Raw genomic sequence first — 14370 nt, 5'->3', positions numbered from 1 at the left:
GTTTTATTTTTATAAGAGTGTCAATGCTATTATCACCTCTATTGGTTGTAATTTCACAGTTGCAAGGTAATTAATACAAAAACAAATTGTTACATTGAATAACGTCTTTTCTTTGCTAGCATCTGGTTCTGTGGCGCAATGGATAGCGCGTCGGACTTCTAATGGTTAGATGTTATTCGGAGGTTGTGGGTTCGAGTCCCACCAGAGTCAATAGGTTGTTTTATTTTTGTAAAAATGTCAATGCTATTATCACCTCTATTGGTTGTAATTTCACAGTTGGAAATTAATACAAAAACAAATTGTTACATTGAATAACGTCATTTCTTCGCTAGTATCTGGCTCTGTGGCGCAATGGATAGCGCGTCGGACTTCTAATGGTTAGATGTTATTCGGAGGTTGTGGGTTCGAGTCCCACCAGAGTCAATAGGTTGTTTTATTTTTGTAAAAATATCAATGCTATTATCACCTCTATTGGTTGTAATTTCACAGTTGGAAGTTAATTAATACAAAAACAAAATGTTACATTGAATAACGTCTTTTCTTTGCTAGTATCTGGCTCTGTGGCGCAATGGATAGCGCGTCGGACTTCTAATGGTTAGATGTTATTCGGAGGTTGTGGGTTCGAGTCCCACCAGAGTCAATAGGTTGTTTTATTTTTATAAGAGTGTCAATGCTATTATCACCTCTAATGGTTGTAATTTCACAGTTGGAAGTTAATACAAAAACAAATTGTTACATTGAATAACGTCTTTTCTTTGCTAGTATCTGGCTCTGTGGCGCAATGGATAGCGCGTCGGACTTCTAATGGTTAGATGTTATTCGGAGGTTGTGGGTTCGAGTCCCACCAGAGTCAATAGGTTGTTTTATTTTTGTAAAAATATCAATGCTATTATCACCTCTATTGGTTGTAATTTCACAGTTGGAAGTTAATTAATACAAAAACAAAATGTTACATTGAATAACGTCTTTTCTTTGCTAGTATCTGGCTGTGTGGCGCAATGGATAGCGCGTCGGACTTCTAATGGTTAGATGTTATTCGGAGGTTGTGGGTTCGAGTCCCACCAGAGTCAATAGGTTGTTTTATTTTTATAAGAGTGTCAATGCTATTATCACCTCTATTGGTTGTAATTTCACAGTTGGAAGTTAATTAATACAAAAACAAATTGTTACATTGAATAACGTCTTTTCTTTGCTAGCATCTGGCTCTGTGGCGCAATGGATAGCGCATCGGACTTCTAATGGTTAGATGTTATTCGGAGGTTGTGGGTTCGAGTCCCACCAGAGTCAATAGGTTGTTTTATTTTTGTAAAAATATCAATGCTATTATCACCTCTATTGGTTGTAATTTCACAGTTGGAAGTTAATACAAAAACAAATTGTTACATTGAATAACGTCTTTTCTTTGCTAGCATCTGGCTCTGTGGTGCAATGGATAGCGCGTCGGACTTCTAATGGTTAGATGTTATTCGGAGGTTGTGGGTTCGAGTCCCACCAGAGTCAATAGGTTGTTTTATTTTTGTAAAAATATCAATGCTATTATCACCTCTATTGGTTGTAATTTCACAGTTGGAAATTAATACAAAAACAAATTGTTACATTGAATAACGTCTTTTCTTTGCTAGTATCTGGCTCTGTGGTGCAATGGATAGCGCGTCGGACTTCTAATGGTTAGATGTTATTCGGAGGTTGTGGGTTCGAGTCCCACCAGAGTCAATAGGTTGTTTTATTTTTGTAAAAATATCAATGCTATTATCACCTTTATTGGTTGTAATTTCACAGTTGGAAGTTAATACAAAAACAAATTGTTACATTGAATAACGTCTTTTCTTTGCTAGTATCTGGCTGTGTGGCGCAATGGATAGCGCGTCGGACTTCTAATGGTTAGATGTTATTTGGAGGTTGTGGGTTCGAGTCCCACCAGAGTCAATAGGTTGTTTTATTTTTGTAAAAATATCAATGCTATTATCACCTCTATTGGTTGTAATTTCACAGTTGGAAGTTCATTAATACAAAAACAAAATGTTACATTGAATAACGTCTTTTCTTTGCTAGTATCTGGCTCTGTGGCGCAATGGATAGCGCGTCGGACTTCTAATGGTTAGATGTTATTCGGAGGTTGTGGGTTCGAGTCCCACCAGAGTCAATAGGTTGTTTTATTTTTATAAGAGTGTCAATGCTATTATCACCTCTATTGGTTGTAATTTCACAGTTGGAAGTTAATACAAAAACAAATTGTTACATTGAATAACGTCTTTTCTTTGCTAGTATCTGGCTCTGTGGCGCAATGGATAGCGCGTCGGACTTCTAATGGTTAGATGTTATTCGGAGGTTGTGGGTTCGAGTCCCACCAGAGTCAATAGGTTGTTTTATTTTTGTAAAAATATCAATGCTATTATCACCTCTATTGGTTGTAATTTCACAGTTGGAAGTTAATTAATACAAAAACAAAATGTTACATTGAATAACGTCTTTTCTTTGCTAGTATCTGGCTGTGTGGCGCAATGGATAGCGCGTCGGACTTCTAATGGTTAGATGTTATTCGGAGGTTGTGGGTTCGAGTCCCACCAGAGTCAATAGGTTGTTTTATTTTTATAAGAGTGTCAATGCTATTATCACCTCTATTGGTTGTAATTTCACAGTTGGAAGTTAATTAATACAAAAACAAATTGTTACATTGAATAACGTCTTTTCTTTGCTAGCATCTGGCTCTGTGGCGCAATGGATAGCGCATCGGACTTCTAATGGTTAGATGTTATTCGGAGGTTGTGGGTTCGAGTCCCACCAGAGTCAATAGGTTGTTTTATTTTTGTAAAAATATCAATGCTATTATCACCTCTATTGGTTGTAATTTCACAGTTGGAAGTTAATACAAAAACAAATTGTTACATTGAATAACGTCTTTTCTTTGCTAGCATCTGGCTCTGTGGTGCAATGGATAGCGCGTCGGACTTCTAATGGTTAGATGTTATTCGGAGGTTGTGGGTTCGAGTCCCACCAGAGTCAATAGGTTGTTTTATTTTTGTAAAAATATCAATGCTATTATCACCTCTATTGGTTGTAATTTCACAGTTGGAAATTAATACAAAAACAAATTGTTACATTGAATAACGTCTTTTCTTTGCTAGTATCTGGCTCTGTGGTGCAATGGATAGCGCGTCGGACTTCTAATGGTTAGATGTTATTCGGAGGTTGTGGGTTCGAGTCCCACCAGAGTCAATAGGTTGTTTTATTTTTGTAAAAATATCAATGCTATTATCACCTTTATTGGTTGTAATTTCACAGTTGGAAGTTAATACAAAAACAAATTGTTACATTGAATAACGTCTTTTCTTTGCTAGTATCTGGCTGTGTGGCGCAATGGATAGCGCGTCGGACTTCTAATGGTTAGATGTTATTTGGAGGTTGTGGGTTCGAGTCCCACCAGAGTCAATAGGTTGTTTTATTTTTGTAAAAATATCAATGCTATTATCACCTCTATTGGTTGTAATTTCACAGTTGCAAGTTAAGTTATACAAAAACAAATTGTTACATTGAATAACGTCTTTTCTTCGCTAGTATCTGGCTCTGTGGCGCAATGGATAGTGCGTCAGACTTCTATTGGCTAGATGTTATTCGGAGGTTGTGGGTTCGAGTCCCACCAGAGTCAATAGGTTGTTTTATTTTTGTAAAAATATCAATGCTATTATCACCTCTATTGGTTGTAATTTCACAGTTGGAAGTTAATTAATACAAAAACAAATTGTTACATTGAATAACGTCTTTTCTTTGCTAGTATCTGGCTCTGTGGCGCAATGGATAGCGCGTCGGACTTCTAATGGTTAGATGTTATTCGGAGGTTGTGAGTTCGAGTCCCACCAGAGTCAATAGGTTGTTTTATTTTTGTAAAAATATCAATGCTATTATCACCTCTATTGGTTGTAATTTCACAGTTGGAAGTTAATTAATACAAAAACAAATTGTTACATTGAATAACGTCTTTTCATCGCTAGTATCTGGCTCTGTGGCGCAATGGATAGCGCGTCGGACTTCTAATGGTTAGATGTTATTCGGAGGTTGTGGGTTCGAGTCCCACCAGAGTCAATAGGTTGTTTTATTTTTATAAGAGTGTCAATGCTATTATCACCTCTATTGGTTGTAATTTCACAGTTGGAAGTTAATACAAAAACAAATTGTTACATTGAATAACGTCTTTTCTTTGCTAGCATCTGGCTCTGTGGTGCAATGGATAGCGCGTCGGACTTCTAATGGTTAGATGTTATTCGGAGGTTGTGGGTTCGAGTCCCACCAGAGTCAATAGGTTGTTTTTTTTTTTTAAAAATATCAATGCTATTATCACCTCTATTGGTTGTAATTTCACAGTTGGAAGTTAATACAAAAACAAATTGTTACATTGAATAACGTCTTTTCTTTGCTAGCATCTGGCTCTGTGGTGCAATGGATAGCGCGTCGGACTTCTAATGGTTAGATGTTATTCGGAGGTTGTGGGTTCGAGTCCCACCAGAGTCAATAGGTTGTTTTATTTTTGTAAAAATATCAATGCTATTATCACCTCTATTGGTTGTAATTTCACAGTTGGAAATTAATACAAAAACAAATTGTTACATTGAATAACGTCTTTTCTTTGCTAGTATCTGGCTCTGTGGCGCAATGGATAGCGCGTCGGACTTCTAATGGTTAGATGTTATTCGGAGGTTGTGAGTTCGAGTCCCACCAGAGTCAATAGGTTGTTTTATTTTTGTAAAAATATCAATGCTATTATCACCTCTATTGGTTGTAATTTCACAGTTGGAAGTTAATTAATACAAAAACAAATTGTTACATTGAATAACGTCTTTTCATCGCTAGTATCTGGCTCTGTGGCGCAATGGATAGCGCGTCGGACTTCTAATGGTTAGATGTTATTCGGAGGTTGTGGGTTCGAGTCCCACCAGAGTCAATAGGTTGTTTTATTTTTATAAGAGTGTCAATGCTATTATCACCTCTATTGGTTGTAATTTCACAGTTGGAAGTTAATACAAAAACAAATTGTTACATTGAATAACGTCTTTTCTTTGCTAGCATCTGGCTCTGTGGTGCAATGGATAGCGCGTCGGACTTCTAATGGTTAGATGTTATTCGGAGGTTGTGGGTTCGAGTCCCACCAGAGTCAATAGGTTGTTTTATTTTTGTAAAAATATCAATGCTATTATCACCTCTATTGGTTGTAATTTCACAGTTGGAAGTTAATACAAAAACAAATTGTTACATTGAATAACGTCTTTTCTTTGCTAGCATCTGGCTCTGTGGTGCAATGGATAGCGCGTCGGACTTCTAATGGTTAGATGTTATTCGGAGGTTGTGGGTTCGAGTCCCACCAGAGTCAATAGGTTGTTTTATTTTTGTAAAAATATCAATGCTATTATCACCTCTATTGGTTGTAATTTCACAGTTGGAAATTAATACAAAAACAAATTGTTACATTGAATAACGTCTTTTCTTTGCTAGTATCTGGCTCTGTGGCGCAATGGATAGCGCGTCGGACTTCTAATGGTTAGATGTTATTCGGAGGTTGTGGGTTCGAGTCCCACCAGAGTCAATAGGTTGTTTTATTTTTATAAGAATATCAATGCTATTATCACCTCTATTGGTTGTAATTTCACAGTTGGAAGTTAATTAATACAAAAACAAATTGTTACATTGAATAACGTCTTTTCTTTGCTAGCATCTGGCTCTGTGGTGCAATGGATAGCGCGTCGGACTTCTAATGGTTAGATGTCATTCGGAGGTTGTGGGTTCGAGTCCCACCAAAGTCAATAGGTTGTTTTATTTTTGTAAAAATATCAATGCTATTATCACCTCTATTGGTTGTAATTTCACAGTTGGAAGTTAATTAATACAAAAACAAATTGTTACATTGAATAACGTCTTTTCTTTGCTAGTATCTGGCTCTGTGGCGCAATGGATAGCGCGTCGGACTTCTAATGGTTAGATGTTATTCGGAGGTTGTGGGTTCGAGTCCCACCAGAGTCAATAGGTTGTTTTATTTTTATAAAAATGTCAATGCAAATATTACCTCTATTGGTTGTAATTTCACAGTTGGAAGTTAATTAATACAAAAACAAATTGTTACATTGAATAACGTCTTTTCTTTGCTAGTATCTGGCTCTGTGGCGCAATGGATAGCGCGTCGGACTTCTAATGGTTAGATGTTATTCGGAGGTTGTGGGTTCGAGTCCCACCAGAGTCAATAGGTTGTTTTATTTTTATAAAAATATTAATGCTATTATCACCCCTATTGGTTGTAATTTCACAGTTGTAAGTCAATTAATACGAAAACAAAATGTTACATTTAATAACGTCTTTTCATTGCTAGTATCTGGCTCTGTGGCGCAATGGATAGCGCGTCGGACTTCTAATGGTTAGATGTTATTCGGAGGTTGTGGGTTCGAGTCCCACCAGAGTCAGTAGGTTGTTTTATTTTTATAAGAATATCAATGCTATTATCATCTCTATTGGTTGTAATTTCACAGTTGGAAGTTAATTAATACAAAAACAAAATGTTACATTGAATAACGTCTCTTCTTTGCTAGTATCTGGTTCTGTGGTGCAATGGATAGCGCGGCGGACTTGTAATAGTTAAATGTTAATCGGAGGTTGTTGGTTCGAGTCCCACCAGAGTCACTATTTTCTGTTTTATTTGTGTAAAATTATCAATGCTATTATTATAACGTGTTTGAGTTTATAGTTACTAACTAGCTAAAGGCTGACCAACAGGATTTTCAACGTTACCCTTCGGACAGTAGTTTGGGGGCCTTGTTTTGTCAACAAGCAGGTAACTAAAAGTGGCGCCTGCATGACTCTTATATTTATATTGCGTATGGCTAAAAAGCAAAACAATAGCACATGCATAGCACCAGTAAAAGCAATACCATAAAGTCGGTGACTACGCTCGTGGACAGACAACTACAAAATGTAACAATAATCACCTCTATTGGTGGTATTTTCACAGTTAGAAGTCAATTAATACAAAATCAAAATGTTACATTGAATAACGTCTTTACCGTGCTAATTTCTGGCTCCGTGGTGCAATGGATAGCGCGTCGAACTTTAATGGTTTGATGTTATTCGGAGGTGGTGGGTTCGAGTCCCACCAGAGTCAATAGGTTGTTTTATTTTTGTAAAAATATCAATGCTATTATCACCTCTATTGGTTGTAATTTCACAGTTGGAAGTTAATTAATACAAAAACAAAATGTTACATTGAATAACATCTTTTCTTTGCTAGTATCTGGCTCTGTGGTGCAATGGATAGCGCGTCGGACTTCTAATGGTTAGATGTTATTCGGAGGTTGTGAGTTCGAGTCCCACCAGAGTCAATAGGTTGTTTTATTTTTGTAAAAATATCAATGCTATTATCACCTCTATTGGTTGTAATTTCACAGTTGGAAGTTAATTAATACAAAAACAAATTGTTACATTGAATAACGTCTTTTCATCGCTAGTATCTGGCTCTGTGGCGCAATGGATAGCGCGTCGGACTTCTAATGGTTAGATGTTATTCGGAGGTTGTGGGTTCGAGTCCCACCAGAGTCAATAGGTTGTTTTATTTTTATAAGAGTGTCAATGCTATTATCACCTCTATTGGTTGTAATTTCACAGTTGGAAGTTAATACAAAAACAAATTGTTACATTGAATAACGTCTTTTCTTTGCTAGCATCTGGCTCTGTGGTGCAATGGATAGCGCGTCGGACTTCTAATGGTTAGATGTTATTCGGAGGTTGTGGGTTCGAGTCCCACCAGAGTCAATAGGTTGTTTTTTTTTTTTTTAAATATCAATGCTATTATCACCTCTATTGGTTGTAATTTCACAGTTGGAAGTTAATACAAAAACAAATTGTTACATTGAATAACGTCTTTTCTTTGCTAGCATCTGGCTCTGTGGTGCAATGGATAGCGCGTCGGACTTCTAATGGTTAGATGTTATTCGGAGGTTGTGGGTTCGAGTCCCACCAGAGTCAATAGGTTGTTTTATTTTTGTAAAAATATCAATGCTATTATCACCTCTATTGGTTGTAATTTCACAGTTGGAAATTAATACAAAAACAAATTGTTACATTGAATAACGTCTTTTCTTTGCTAGTATCTGGCTCTGTGGCGCAATGGATAGCGCGTCGGACTTCTAATGGTTAGATGTTATTCGGAGGTTGTGAGTTCGAGTCCCACCAGAGTCAATAGGTTGTTTTATTTTTGTAAAAATATCAATGCTATTATCACCTCTATTGGTTGTAATTTCACAGTTGGAAGTTAATTAATACAAAAACAAATTGTTACATTGAATAACGTCTTTTCATCGCTAGTATCTGGCTCTGTGGCGCAATGGATAGCGCGTCGGACTTCTAATGGTTAGATGTTATTCGGAGGTTGTGGGTTCGAGTCCCACCAGAGTCAATAGGTTGTTTTATTTTTATAAGAGTGTCAATGCTATTATCACCTCTATTGGTTGTAATTTCACAGTTGGAAGTTAATACAAAAACAAATTGTTACATTGAATAACGTCTTTTCTTTGCTAGCATCTGGCTCTGTGGTGCAATGGATAGCGCGTCGGACTTCTAATGGTTAGATGTTATTCGGAGGTTGTGGGTTCGAGTCCCACCAGAGTCAATAGGTTGTTTTATTTTTGTAAAAATATCAATGCTATTATCACCTCTATTGGTTGTAATTTCACAGTTGGAAGTTAATACAAAAACAAATTGTTACATTGAATAACGTCTTTTCTTTGCTAGCATCTGGCTCTGTGGTGCAATGGATAGCGCGTCGGACTTCTAATGGTTAGATGTTATTCGGAGGTTGTGGGTTCGAGTCCCACCAGAGTCAATAGGTTGTTTTATTTTTGTAAAAATATCAATGCTATTATCACCTCTATTGGTTGTAATTTCACAGTTGGAAATTAATACAAAAACAAATTGTTACATTGAATAACGTCTTTTCTTTGCTAGTATCTGGCTCTGTGGCGCAATGGATAGCGCGTCGGACTTCTAATGGTTAGATGTTATTCGGAGGTTGTGGGTTCGAGTCCCACCAGAGTCAATAGGTTGTTTTATTTTTATAAGAATATCAATGCTATTATCACCTCTATTGGTTGTAATTTCACAGTTGGAAGTTAATTAATACAAAAACAAATTGTTACATTGAATAACGTCTTTTCTTTGCTAGCATCTGGCTCTGTGGTGCAATGGATAGCGCGTCGGACTTCTAATGGTTAGATGTCATTCGGAGGTTGTGGGTTCGAGTCCCACCAAAGTCAATAGGTTGTTTTATTTTTGTAAAAATATCAATGCTATTATCACCTCTATTGGTTGTAATTTCACAGTTGGAAGTTCATTAATACAAAAACAAATTGTTACATTGAATAACGTCTTTTCTTTGCTAGTATCTGGCTCTGTGGCGCAATGGATAGCGCGTCGGACTTCTAATGGTTAGATGTTATTCGGAGGTTGTGGGTTCGAGTCCCACCAGAGTCAATAGGTTGTTTTATTTTTATAAAAATGTCAATGCAAATATTACCTCTATTGGTTGTAATTTCACAGTTGGAAGTTAATTAATACAAAAACAAATTGTTACATTGAATAACGTCTTTTCTTTGCTAGTATCTGGCTCTGTGGCGCAATGGATAGTGCGTCGGGTTTCTAATGGTTAGATGTTATTCGGAGGTTGTGGGTTCGAGTCCCACCAGAGTCAGTAGGTTGTTTTATTTTTATAAGAATATCAATGCTATTATCATCTCTATTGGTTGTAATTTCACAGTTGGAAGTTAATTAATACAAAAACAAAATGTTACATTGAATAACGTCTCTTCTTTGCTAGTATCTGGTTCTGTGGTGCAATGGATAGCGCGGCGGACTTGTAATAGTTAAATGTTAATCGGAGGTTGTTGGTTCGAGTCCCACCAGAGTCAATAGGTTGTTTTATTTTTATAAGAATATCAATGCTATTATCACCTCTATTGGTTGTAATTTCACAGTTGGAAGTTAATTAATACAAAAACAAATTGTTACATTGAATAACGTCTTTTCTTTGCTAGCATCTGGCTCTGTGGTGCAATGGATAGCGCGTCGGACTTCTAATGGTTAGATGTCATTCGGAGGTTGTGGGTTCGAGTCCCACCAGAGTCAATAGGTTGTTTTATTTTTGTAAAAATATCAATGCTATTATCACCTCTATTGGTTGTAATTTCACAGTTGGAAGTTAATACAAAAACAAATTGTTACATTGAATAACGTCTTTTCTTTGCTAGCATCTGGCTCTGTGGTGCAATGGATAGCGCGTCGGACTTCTAATGGTTAGATGTTATTCGGAGGTTGTGGGTTCGAGTCCCACCAGAGTCAATAGGTTGTTTTATTTTTGTAAAAATATCAATGCTATTATCACCTCTATTGGTTGTAATTTCACAGTTGGAAATTAATACAAAAACAAATTGTTACATTGAATAACGTCTTTTCTTTGCTAGTATCTGGCTCTGTGGCGCAATGGATAGCGCGTCGGACTTCTAATGGTTAGATGTTATTCGGAGGTTGTGGGTTCGAGTCCCACCAGAGTCAATAGGTTGTTTTATTTTTATAAGAATATCAATGCTATTATCACCTCTATTGGTTGTAATTTCACAGTTGGAAGTTAATTAATACAAAAACAAATTGTTACATTGAATAACGTCTTTTCTTTGCTAGCATCTGGCTCTGTGGTGCAATGGATAGCGCGTCGGACTTCTAATGGTTAGATGTCATTCGGAGGTTGTGGGTTCGAGTCCCACCAAAGTCAATAGGTTGTTTTATTTTTGTAAAAATATCAATGCTATTATCACCTCTATTGGTTGTAATTTCACAGTTGGAAGTTAATTAATACAAAAACAAATTGTTACATTGAATAACGTCTTTTCTTTGCTAGTATCTGGCTCTGTGGCGCAATGGATAGCGCGTCGGACTTCTAATGGTTAGATGTTATTCGGAGGTTGTGGGTTCGAGTCCCACCAGAGTCAATAGGTTGTTTTATTTTTATAAAAATGTCAATGCAAATATTACCTCTATTGGTTGTAATTTCACAGTTGGAAGTTAATTAATACAAAAACAAATTGTTACATTGAATAACGTCTTTTCTTTGCTAGTATCTGGCTCTGTGGCGCAATGGATAGCGCGTCGGACTTCTAATGGTTAGATGTTATTCGGAGGTTGTGGGTTCGAGTCCCACCAGAGTCAATAGGTTGTTTTATTTTTATAAAAATATTAATGCTATTATCACCCCTATTGGTTGTAATTTCACAGTTGTAAGTCAATTAATACGAAAACAAAATGTTACATTTAATAACGTCTTTTCATTGCTAGTATCTGGCTCTGTGGCGCAATGGATAGCGCGTCGGACTTCTAATGGTTAGATGTTATTCGGAGGTTGTGGGTTCGAGTCCCACCAGAGTCAGTAGGTTGTTTTATTTTTATAAGAATATCAATGCTATTATCATCTCTATTGGTTGTAATTTCACAGTTGGAAGTTAATTAATACAAAAACAAAATGTTACATTGAATAACGTCTCTTCTTTGCTAGTATCTGGTTCTGTGGTGCAATGGATAGCGCGGCGGACTTGTAATAGTTAAATGTTAATCGGAGGTTGTTGGTTCGAGTCCCACCAGAGTCACTATTTTCTGTTTTATTTGTGTAAAATTATCAATGCTATTATTATAACGTGTTTGAGTTTATAGTTACTAACTAGCTAAAGGCTGACCAACAGGATTTTCAACGTTACCCTTCGGACAGTAGTTTGGGGGCCTTGTTTTGTCAACAAGCAGGTAACTAAAAGTGGCGCCTGCATGACTCTTATATTTATATTGCGTATGGCTAAAAAGCAAAACAATAGCACATGCATAGCACCAGTAAAAGCAATACCATAAAGTCGGTGACTACGCTCGTGGACAGACAACTACAAAATGTAACAATAATCACCTCTATTGGTGGTATTTTCACAGTTAGAAGTCAATTAATACAAAATCAAAATGTTACATTGAATAACGTCTTTACCGTGCTAATTTCTGGCTCCGTGGTGCAATGGATAGCGCGTCGAACTTTAATGGTTTGATGTTATTCGGAGGTTGTGGGTTCGAGTCCCACCAGAGTCAATAGGTTGTTTTATTTTTGTAAAAATATCAATGCTATTATCACCTCTATTGGTTGTAATTTCACAGTTGGAAGTTAATTAATACAAAAACAAAATGTTACATTGAATAACATCTTTTCTTTGCTAGTATCTGGCTCTGTGGTGCAATGGATAGCGCGTCGGACTTCTAATGGTTAGATGTTATTCGGAGGTTGTGAGTTCGAGTCCCACCAGAGTCAATAGGTTGTTTTATTTTTGTAAAAATATCAATGCTATTATCACCTCTATTGGTTGTAATTTCACAGTTGGAAGTTAATTAATACAAAAACAAATTGTTACATTGAATAACGTCTTTTCATCGCTAGTATCTGGCTCTGTGGCGCAATGGATAGCGCGTCGGACTTCTAATGGTTAGATGTTATTCGGAGGTTGTGGGTTCGAGTCCCACCAGAGTCAATAGGTTGTTTTATTTTTATAAGAGTGTCAATGCTATTATCACCTCTATTGGTTGTAATTTCACAGTTGGAAGTTAATACAAAAACAAATTGTTACATTGAATAACGTCTTTTCTTTGCTAGCATCTGGCTCTGTGGTGCAATGGATAGCGCGTCGGACTTCTAATGGTTAGATGTTATTCGGAGGTTGTGGGTTCGAGTCCCACCAGAGTCAATAGGTTGTTTTTTTTTTTTTTAAATATCAATGCTATTATCACCTCTATTGGTTGTAATTTCACAGTTGGAAGTTAATACAAAAACAAATTGTTACATTGAATAACGTCTTTTCTTTGCTAGCATCTGGCTCTGTGGTGCAATGGATAGCGCGTCGGACTTCTAATGGTTAGATGTTATTCGGAGGTTGTGGGTTCGAGTCCCACCAGAGTCAATAGGTTGTTTTATTTTTGTAAAAATATCAATGCTATTATCACCTCTATTGGTTGTAATTTCACAGTTGGAAATTAATACAAAAACAAATTGTTACATTGAATAACGTCTTTTCTTTGCTAGTATCTGGCTCTGTGGCGCAATGGATAGCGCGTCGGACTTCTAATGGTTAGATGTTATTCGGAGGTTGTGAGTTCGAGTCCCACCAGAGTCAATAGGTTGTTTTATTTTTGTAAAAATATCAATGCTATTATCACCTCTATTGGTTGTAATTTCACAGTTGGAAGTTAATTAATACAAAAACAAATTGTTACATTGAATAACGTCTTTTCATCGCTAGTATCTGGCTCTGTGGCGCAATGGATAGCGCGTCGGACTTCTAATGGTTAGATGTTATTCGGAGGTTGTGGGTTCGAGTCCCACCAGAGTCAATAGGTTGTTTTATTTTTATAAGAGTGTCAATGCTATTATCACCTCTATTGGTTGTAATTTCACAGTTGGAAGTTAATACAAAAACAAATTGTTACATTGAATAACGTCTTTTCTTTGCTAGCATCTGGCTCTGTGGTGCAATGGATAGCGCGTCGGACTTCTAATGGTTAGATGTTATTCGGAGGTTGTGGGTTCGAGTCCCACCAGAGTCAATAGGTTGTTTTATTTTTGTAAAAATATCAATGCTATTATCACCTCTATTGGTTGTAATTTCACAGTTGGAAGTTAATACAAAAACAAATTGTTACATTGAATAACGTCTTTTCTTTGCTAGCATCTGGCTCTGTGGTGCAATGGATAGCGCGTCGGACTTCTAATGGTTAGATGTTATTCGGAGGTTGTGGGTTCGAGTCCCACCAGAGTCAATAGGTTGTTTTATTTTTGTAAAAATATCAATGCTATTATCACCTCTATTGGTTGTAATTTCACAGTTGGAAATTAATACAAAAACAAATTGTTACATTGAATAACGTCTTTTCTTTGCTAGTATCTGGCTCTGTGGCGCAATGGATAGCGCGTCGGACTTCTAATGGTTAGATGTTATTCGGAGGTTGTGGGTTCGAGTCCCACCAGAGTCAATAGGTTGTTTTATTTTTATAAGAATATCAATGCTATTATCACCTCTATTGGTTGTAATTTCACAGTTGGAAGTTAATTAATACAAAAACAAATTGTTACATTGAATAACGTCTTTTCTTTGCTAGCATCTGGCTCTGTGGTGCAATGGATAGCGCGTCGGACTTCTAATGGTTAGATGTCATTCGGAGGTTGTGGGTTCGAGTCCCACCAAAGTCAATAGGTTGTTTTATTTTTGTAAAAATATCAATGCTATTATCACCTCTATTGGTTGTAATTTCACAGTTGGAAGTTCATTAATA

The 14370-nt window shown here is 36.7% G+C and overlaps 1 protein-coding gene and 59 non-coding genes across 60 annotated transcripts in view; all 60 read left to right on the top strand.

Annotated features, from left to right (window-relative positions):
• LOC137388383 (uncharacterized) overlaps positions 1 to 14370 on the top strand; it is a 95040-nt gene that overhangs the window by 70341 nt on the left and 10329 nt on the right. The window lies entirely within an intron of this gene.
• Trnar-ucu (transfer RNA arginine (anticodon UCU)) lies at positions 125 to 210 on the top strand. Its single transcript is given in 2 exon segments — positions 125 to 161; positions 175 to 210. It is a non-coding gene; the product is annotated as a tRNA-Arg (tRNA).
• Positions 338 to 423, top strand: Trnar-ucu (transfer RNA arginine (anticodon UCU)). The gene is given in 2 exon segments: positions 338 to 374; positions 388 to 423. It is a non-coding gene; the product is annotated as a tRNA-Arg (tRNA).
• Positions 555 to 640, top strand: Trnar-ucu (transfer RNA arginine (anticodon UCU)). The gene is given in 2 exon segments: positions 555 to 591; positions 605 to 640. It is a non-coding gene; the product is annotated as a tRNA-Arg (tRNA).
• On the top strand, positions 768 to 853 carry Trnar-ucu (transfer RNA arginine (anticodon UCU)). The gene is given in 2 exon segments: positions 768 to 804; positions 818 to 853. It is a non-coding gene; the product is annotated as a tRNA-Arg (tRNA).
• On the top strand, positions 985 to 1070 carry Trnar-ucu (transfer RNA arginine (anticodon UCU)). The gene is given in 2 exon segments: positions 985 to 1021; positions 1035 to 1070. It is a non-coding gene; the product is annotated as a tRNA-Arg (tRNA).
• Positions 1202 to 1287, top strand: Trnar-ucu (transfer RNA arginine (anticodon UCU)). The gene is given in 2 exon segments: positions 1202 to 1238; positions 1252 to 1287. It is a non-coding gene; the product is annotated as a tRNA-Arg (tRNA).
• Positions 1415 to 1500, top strand: Trnar-ucu (transfer RNA arginine (anticodon UCU)). Its single transcript is given in 2 exon segments — positions 1415 to 1451; positions 1465 to 1500. It is a non-coding gene; the product is annotated as a tRNA-Arg (tRNA).
• Trnar-ucu (transfer RNA arginine (anticodon UCU)) lies at positions 1628 to 1713 on the top strand. The gene is given in 2 exon segments: positions 1628 to 1664; positions 1678 to 1713. It is a non-coding gene; the product is annotated as a tRNA-Arg (tRNA).
• Trnar-ucu (transfer RNA arginine (anticodon UCU)) lies at positions 1841 to 1926 on the top strand. Its single transcript is given in 2 exon segments — positions 1841 to 1877; positions 1891 to 1926. It is a non-coding gene; the product is annotated as a tRNA-Arg (tRNA).
• Trnar-ucu (transfer RNA arginine (anticodon UCU)) lies at positions 2058 to 2143 on the top strand. Its single transcript is given in 2 exon segments — positions 2058 to 2094; positions 2108 to 2143. It is a non-coding gene; the product is annotated as a tRNA-Arg (tRNA).
• On the top strand, positions 2271 to 2356 carry Trnar-ucu (transfer RNA arginine (anticodon UCU)). The gene is given in 2 exon segments: positions 2271 to 2307; positions 2321 to 2356. It is a non-coding gene; the product is annotated as a tRNA-Arg (tRNA).
• Positions 2488 to 2573, top strand: Trnar-ucu (transfer RNA arginine (anticodon UCU)). The gene is given in 2 exon segments: positions 2488 to 2524; positions 2538 to 2573. It is a non-coding gene; the product is annotated as a tRNA-Arg (tRNA).
• Trnar-ucu (transfer RNA arginine (anticodon UCU)) lies at positions 2705 to 2790 on the top strand. The gene is given in 2 exon segments: positions 2705 to 2741; positions 2755 to 2790. It is a non-coding gene; the product is annotated as a tRNA-Arg (tRNA).
• Positions 2918 to 3003, top strand: Trnar-ucu (transfer RNA arginine (anticodon UCU)). Its single transcript is given in 2 exon segments — positions 2918 to 2954; positions 2968 to 3003. It is a non-coding gene; the product is annotated as a tRNA-Arg (tRNA).
• Positions 3131 to 3216, top strand: Trnar-ucu (transfer RNA arginine (anticodon UCU)). The gene is given in 2 exon segments: positions 3131 to 3167; positions 3181 to 3216. It is a non-coding gene; the product is annotated as a tRNA-Arg (tRNA).
• Positions 3344 to 3429, top strand: Trnar-ucu (transfer RNA arginine (anticodon UCU)). Its single transcript is given in 2 exon segments — positions 3344 to 3380; positions 3394 to 3429. It is a non-coding gene; the product is annotated as a tRNA-Arg (tRNA).
• Trnar-ucu (transfer RNA arginine (anticodon UCU)) lies at positions 3561 to 3646 on the top strand. The gene is given in 2 exon segments: positions 3561 to 3597; positions 3611 to 3646. It is a non-coding gene; the product is annotated as a tRNA-Arg (tRNA).
• Trnar-ucu (transfer RNA arginine (anticodon UCU)) lies at positions 3778 to 3863 on the top strand. The gene is given in 2 exon segments: positions 3778 to 3814; positions 3828 to 3863. It is a non-coding gene; the product is annotated as a tRNA-Arg (tRNA).
• On the top strand, positions 3995 to 4080 carry Trnar-ucu (transfer RNA arginine (anticodon UCU)). Its single transcript is given in 2 exon segments — positions 3995 to 4031; positions 4045 to 4080. It is a non-coding gene; the product is annotated as a tRNA-Arg (tRNA).
• On the top strand, positions 4208 to 4293 carry Trnar-ucu (transfer RNA arginine (anticodon UCU)). The gene is given in 2 exon segments: positions 4208 to 4244; positions 4258 to 4293. It is a non-coding gene; the product is annotated as a tRNA-Arg (tRNA).
• Positions 4421 to 4506, top strand: Trnar-ucu (transfer RNA arginine (anticodon UCU)). The gene is given in 2 exon segments: positions 4421 to 4457; positions 4471 to 4506. It is a non-coding gene; the product is annotated as a tRNA-Arg (tRNA).
• Trnar-ucu (transfer RNA arginine (anticodon UCU)) lies at positions 4634 to 4719 on the top strand. The gene is given in 2 exon segments: positions 4634 to 4670; positions 4684 to 4719. It is a non-coding gene; the product is annotated as a tRNA-Arg (tRNA).
• Trnar-ucu (transfer RNA arginine (anticodon UCU)) lies at positions 4851 to 4936 on the top strand. Its single transcript is given in 2 exon segments — positions 4851 to 4887; positions 4901 to 4936. It is a non-coding gene; the product is annotated as a tRNA-Arg (tRNA).
• Positions 5064 to 5149, top strand: Trnar-ucu (transfer RNA arginine (anticodon UCU)). Its single transcript is given in 2 exon segments — positions 5064 to 5100; positions 5114 to 5149. It is a non-coding gene; the product is annotated as a tRNA-Arg (tRNA).
• Positions 5277 to 5362, top strand: Trnar-ucu (transfer RNA arginine (anticodon UCU)). Its single transcript is given in 2 exon segments — positions 5277 to 5313; positions 5327 to 5362. It is a non-coding gene; the product is annotated as a tRNA-Arg (tRNA).
• On the top strand, positions 5490 to 5575 carry Trnar-ucu (transfer RNA arginine (anticodon UCU)). The gene is given in 2 exon segments: positions 5490 to 5526; positions 5540 to 5575. It is a non-coding gene; the product is annotated as a tRNA-Arg (tRNA).
• Positions 5707 to 5792, top strand: Trnar-ucu (transfer RNA arginine (anticodon UCU)). The gene is given in 2 exon segments: positions 5707 to 5743; positions 5757 to 5792. It is a non-coding gene; the product is annotated as a tRNA-Arg (tRNA).
• Trnar-ucu (transfer RNA arginine (anticodon UCU)) lies at positions 5924 to 6009 on the top strand. The gene is given in 2 exon segments: positions 5924 to 5960; positions 5974 to 6009. It is a non-coding gene; the product is annotated as a tRNA-Arg (tRNA).
• On the top strand, positions 6141 to 6226 carry Trnar-ucu (transfer RNA arginine (anticodon UCU)). The gene is given in 2 exon segments: positions 6141 to 6177; positions 6191 to 6226. It is a non-coding gene; the product is annotated as a tRNA-Arg (tRNA).
• Trnar-ucu (transfer RNA arginine (anticodon UCU)) lies at positions 6358 to 6443 on the top strand. The gene is given in 2 exon segments: positions 6358 to 6394; positions 6408 to 6443. It is a non-coding gene; the product is annotated as a tRNA-Arg (tRNA).
• Positions 7270 to 7355, top strand: Trnar-ucu (transfer RNA arginine (anticodon UCU)). The gene is given in 2 exon segments: positions 7270 to 7306; positions 7320 to 7355. It is a non-coding gene; the product is annotated as a tRNA-Arg (tRNA).
• On the top strand, positions 7487 to 7572 carry Trnar-ucu (transfer RNA arginine (anticodon UCU)). The gene is given in 2 exon segments: positions 7487 to 7523; positions 7537 to 7572. It is a non-coding gene; the product is annotated as a tRNA-Arg (tRNA).
• Trnar-ucu (transfer RNA arginine (anticodon UCU)) lies at positions 7700 to 7785 on the top strand. The gene is given in 2 exon segments: positions 7700 to 7736; positions 7750 to 7785. It is a non-coding gene; the product is annotated as a tRNA-Arg (tRNA).
• On the top strand, positions 7913 to 7998 carry Trnar-ucu (transfer RNA arginine (anticodon UCU)). The gene is given in 2 exon segments: positions 7913 to 7949; positions 7963 to 7998. It is a non-coding gene; the product is annotated as a tRNA-Arg (tRNA).
• Positions 8126 to 8211, top strand: Trnar-ucu (transfer RNA arginine (anticodon UCU)). The gene is given in 2 exon segments: positions 8126 to 8162; positions 8176 to 8211. It is a non-coding gene; the product is annotated as a tRNA-Arg (tRNA).
• Trnar-ucu (transfer RNA arginine (anticodon UCU)) lies at positions 8343 to 8428 on the top strand. The gene is given in 2 exon segments: positions 8343 to 8379; positions 8393 to 8428. It is a non-coding gene; the product is annotated as a tRNA-Arg (tRNA).
• Trnar-ucu (transfer RNA arginine (anticodon UCU)) lies at positions 8556 to 8641 on the top strand. The gene is given in 2 exon segments: positions 8556 to 8592; positions 8606 to 8641. It is a non-coding gene; the product is annotated as a tRNA-Arg (tRNA).
• Positions 8769 to 8854, top strand: Trnar-ucu (transfer RNA arginine (anticodon UCU)). The gene is given in 2 exon segments: positions 8769 to 8805; positions 8819 to 8854. It is a non-coding gene; the product is annotated as a tRNA-Arg (tRNA).
• On the top strand, positions 8982 to 9067 carry Trnar-ucu (transfer RNA arginine (anticodon UCU)). The gene is given in 2 exon segments: positions 8982 to 9018; positions 9032 to 9067. It is a non-coding gene; the product is annotated as a tRNA-Arg (tRNA).
• Positions 9199 to 9284, top strand: Trnar-ucu (transfer RNA arginine (anticodon UCU)). Its single transcript is given in 2 exon segments — positions 9199 to 9235; positions 9249 to 9284. It is a non-coding gene; the product is annotated as a tRNA-Arg (tRNA).
• Trnar-ucu (transfer RNA arginine (anticodon UCU)) lies at positions 9416 to 9501 on the top strand. Its single transcript is given in 2 exon segments — positions 9416 to 9452; positions 9466 to 9501. It is a non-coding gene; the product is annotated as a tRNA-Arg (tRNA).
• On the top strand, positions 9633 to 9718 carry Trnar-ucu (transfer RNA arginine (anticodon UCU)). Its single transcript is given in 2 exon segments — positions 9633 to 9669; positions 9683 to 9718. It is a non-coding gene; the product is annotated as a tRNA-Arg (tRNA).
• On the top strand, positions 10067 to 10152 carry Trnar-ucu (transfer RNA arginine (anticodon UCU)). The gene is given in 2 exon segments: positions 10067 to 10103; positions 10117 to 10152. It is a non-coding gene; the product is annotated as a tRNA-Arg (tRNA).
• Trnar-ucu (transfer RNA arginine (anticodon UCU)) lies at positions 10280 to 10365 on the top strand. Its single transcript is given in 2 exon segments — positions 10280 to 10316; positions 10330 to 10365. It is a non-coding gene; the product is annotated as a tRNA-Arg (tRNA).
• Trnar-ucu (transfer RNA arginine (anticodon UCU)) lies at positions 10493 to 10578 on the top strand. The gene is given in 2 exon segments: positions 10493 to 10529; positions 10543 to 10578. It is a non-coding gene; the product is annotated as a tRNA-Arg (tRNA).
• On the top strand, positions 10710 to 10795 carry Trnar-ucu (transfer RNA arginine (anticodon UCU)). Its single transcript is given in 2 exon segments — positions 10710 to 10746; positions 10760 to 10795. It is a non-coding gene; the product is annotated as a tRNA-Arg (tRNA).
• Positions 10927 to 11012, top strand: Trnar-ucu (transfer RNA arginine (anticodon UCU)). Its single transcript is given in 2 exon segments — positions 10927 to 10963; positions 10977 to 11012. It is a non-coding gene; the product is annotated as a tRNA-Arg (tRNA).
• Positions 11144 to 11229, top strand: Trnar-ucu (transfer RNA arginine (anticodon UCU)). Its single transcript is given in 2 exon segments — positions 11144 to 11180; positions 11194 to 11229. It is a non-coding gene; the product is annotated as a tRNA-Arg (tRNA).
• Positions 11361 to 11446, top strand: Trnar-ucu (transfer RNA arginine (anticodon UCU)). The gene is given in 2 exon segments: positions 11361 to 11397; positions 11411 to 11446. It is a non-coding gene; the product is annotated as a tRNA-Arg (tRNA).
• Positions 12273 to 12358, top strand: Trnar-ucu (transfer RNA arginine (anticodon UCU)). The gene is given in 2 exon segments: positions 12273 to 12309; positions 12323 to 12358. It is a non-coding gene; the product is annotated as a tRNA-Arg (tRNA).
• On the top strand, positions 12490 to 12575 carry Trnar-ucu (transfer RNA arginine (anticodon UCU)). Its single transcript is given in 2 exon segments — positions 12490 to 12526; positions 12540 to 12575. It is a non-coding gene; the product is annotated as a tRNA-Arg (tRNA).
• On the top strand, positions 12703 to 12788 carry Trnar-ucu (transfer RNA arginine (anticodon UCU)). Its single transcript is given in 2 exon segments — positions 12703 to 12739; positions 12753 to 12788. It is a non-coding gene; the product is annotated as a tRNA-Arg (tRNA).
• Trnar-ucu (transfer RNA arginine (anticodon UCU)) lies at positions 12916 to 13001 on the top strand. The gene is given in 2 exon segments: positions 12916 to 12952; positions 12966 to 13001. It is a non-coding gene; the product is annotated as a tRNA-Arg (tRNA).
• On the top strand, positions 13129 to 13214 carry Trnar-ucu (transfer RNA arginine (anticodon UCU)). The gene is given in 2 exon segments: positions 13129 to 13165; positions 13179 to 13214. It is a non-coding gene; the product is annotated as a tRNA-Arg (tRNA).
• On the top strand, positions 13346 to 13431 carry Trnar-ucu (transfer RNA arginine (anticodon UCU)). The gene is given in 2 exon segments: positions 13346 to 13382; positions 13396 to 13431. It is a non-coding gene; the product is annotated as a tRNA-Arg (tRNA).
• Trnar-ucu (transfer RNA arginine (anticodon UCU)) lies at positions 13559 to 13644 on the top strand. Its single transcript is given in 2 exon segments — positions 13559 to 13595; positions 13609 to 13644. It is a non-coding gene; the product is annotated as a tRNA-Arg (tRNA).
• On the top strand, positions 13772 to 13857 carry Trnar-ucu (transfer RNA arginine (anticodon UCU)). Its single transcript is given in 2 exon segments — positions 13772 to 13808; positions 13822 to 13857. It is a non-coding gene; the product is annotated as a tRNA-Arg (tRNA).
• Trnar-ucu (transfer RNA arginine (anticodon UCU)) lies at positions 13985 to 14070 on the top strand. Its single transcript is given in 2 exon segments — positions 13985 to 14021; positions 14035 to 14070. It is a non-coding gene; the product is annotated as a tRNA-Arg (tRNA).
• Trnar-ucu (transfer RNA arginine (anticodon UCU)) lies at positions 14202 to 14287 on the top strand. Its single transcript is given in 2 exon segments — positions 14202 to 14238; positions 14252 to 14287. It is a non-coding gene; the product is annotated as a tRNA-Arg (tRNA).

Source organism: Watersipora subatra, chromosome 2 (assembly GCF_963576615.1).
Source record: "Watersipora subatra chromosome 2, tzWatSuba1.1, whole genome shotgun sequence".
NCBI lineage: Eukaryota > Metazoa > Bryozoa > Gymnolaemata > Cheilostomatida > Watersiporidae > Watersipora > Watersipora subatra.
Note: the sequence above shows the minus strand (reverse complement) of the source record. Positions and strands in the feature narration are given on the sequence as shown.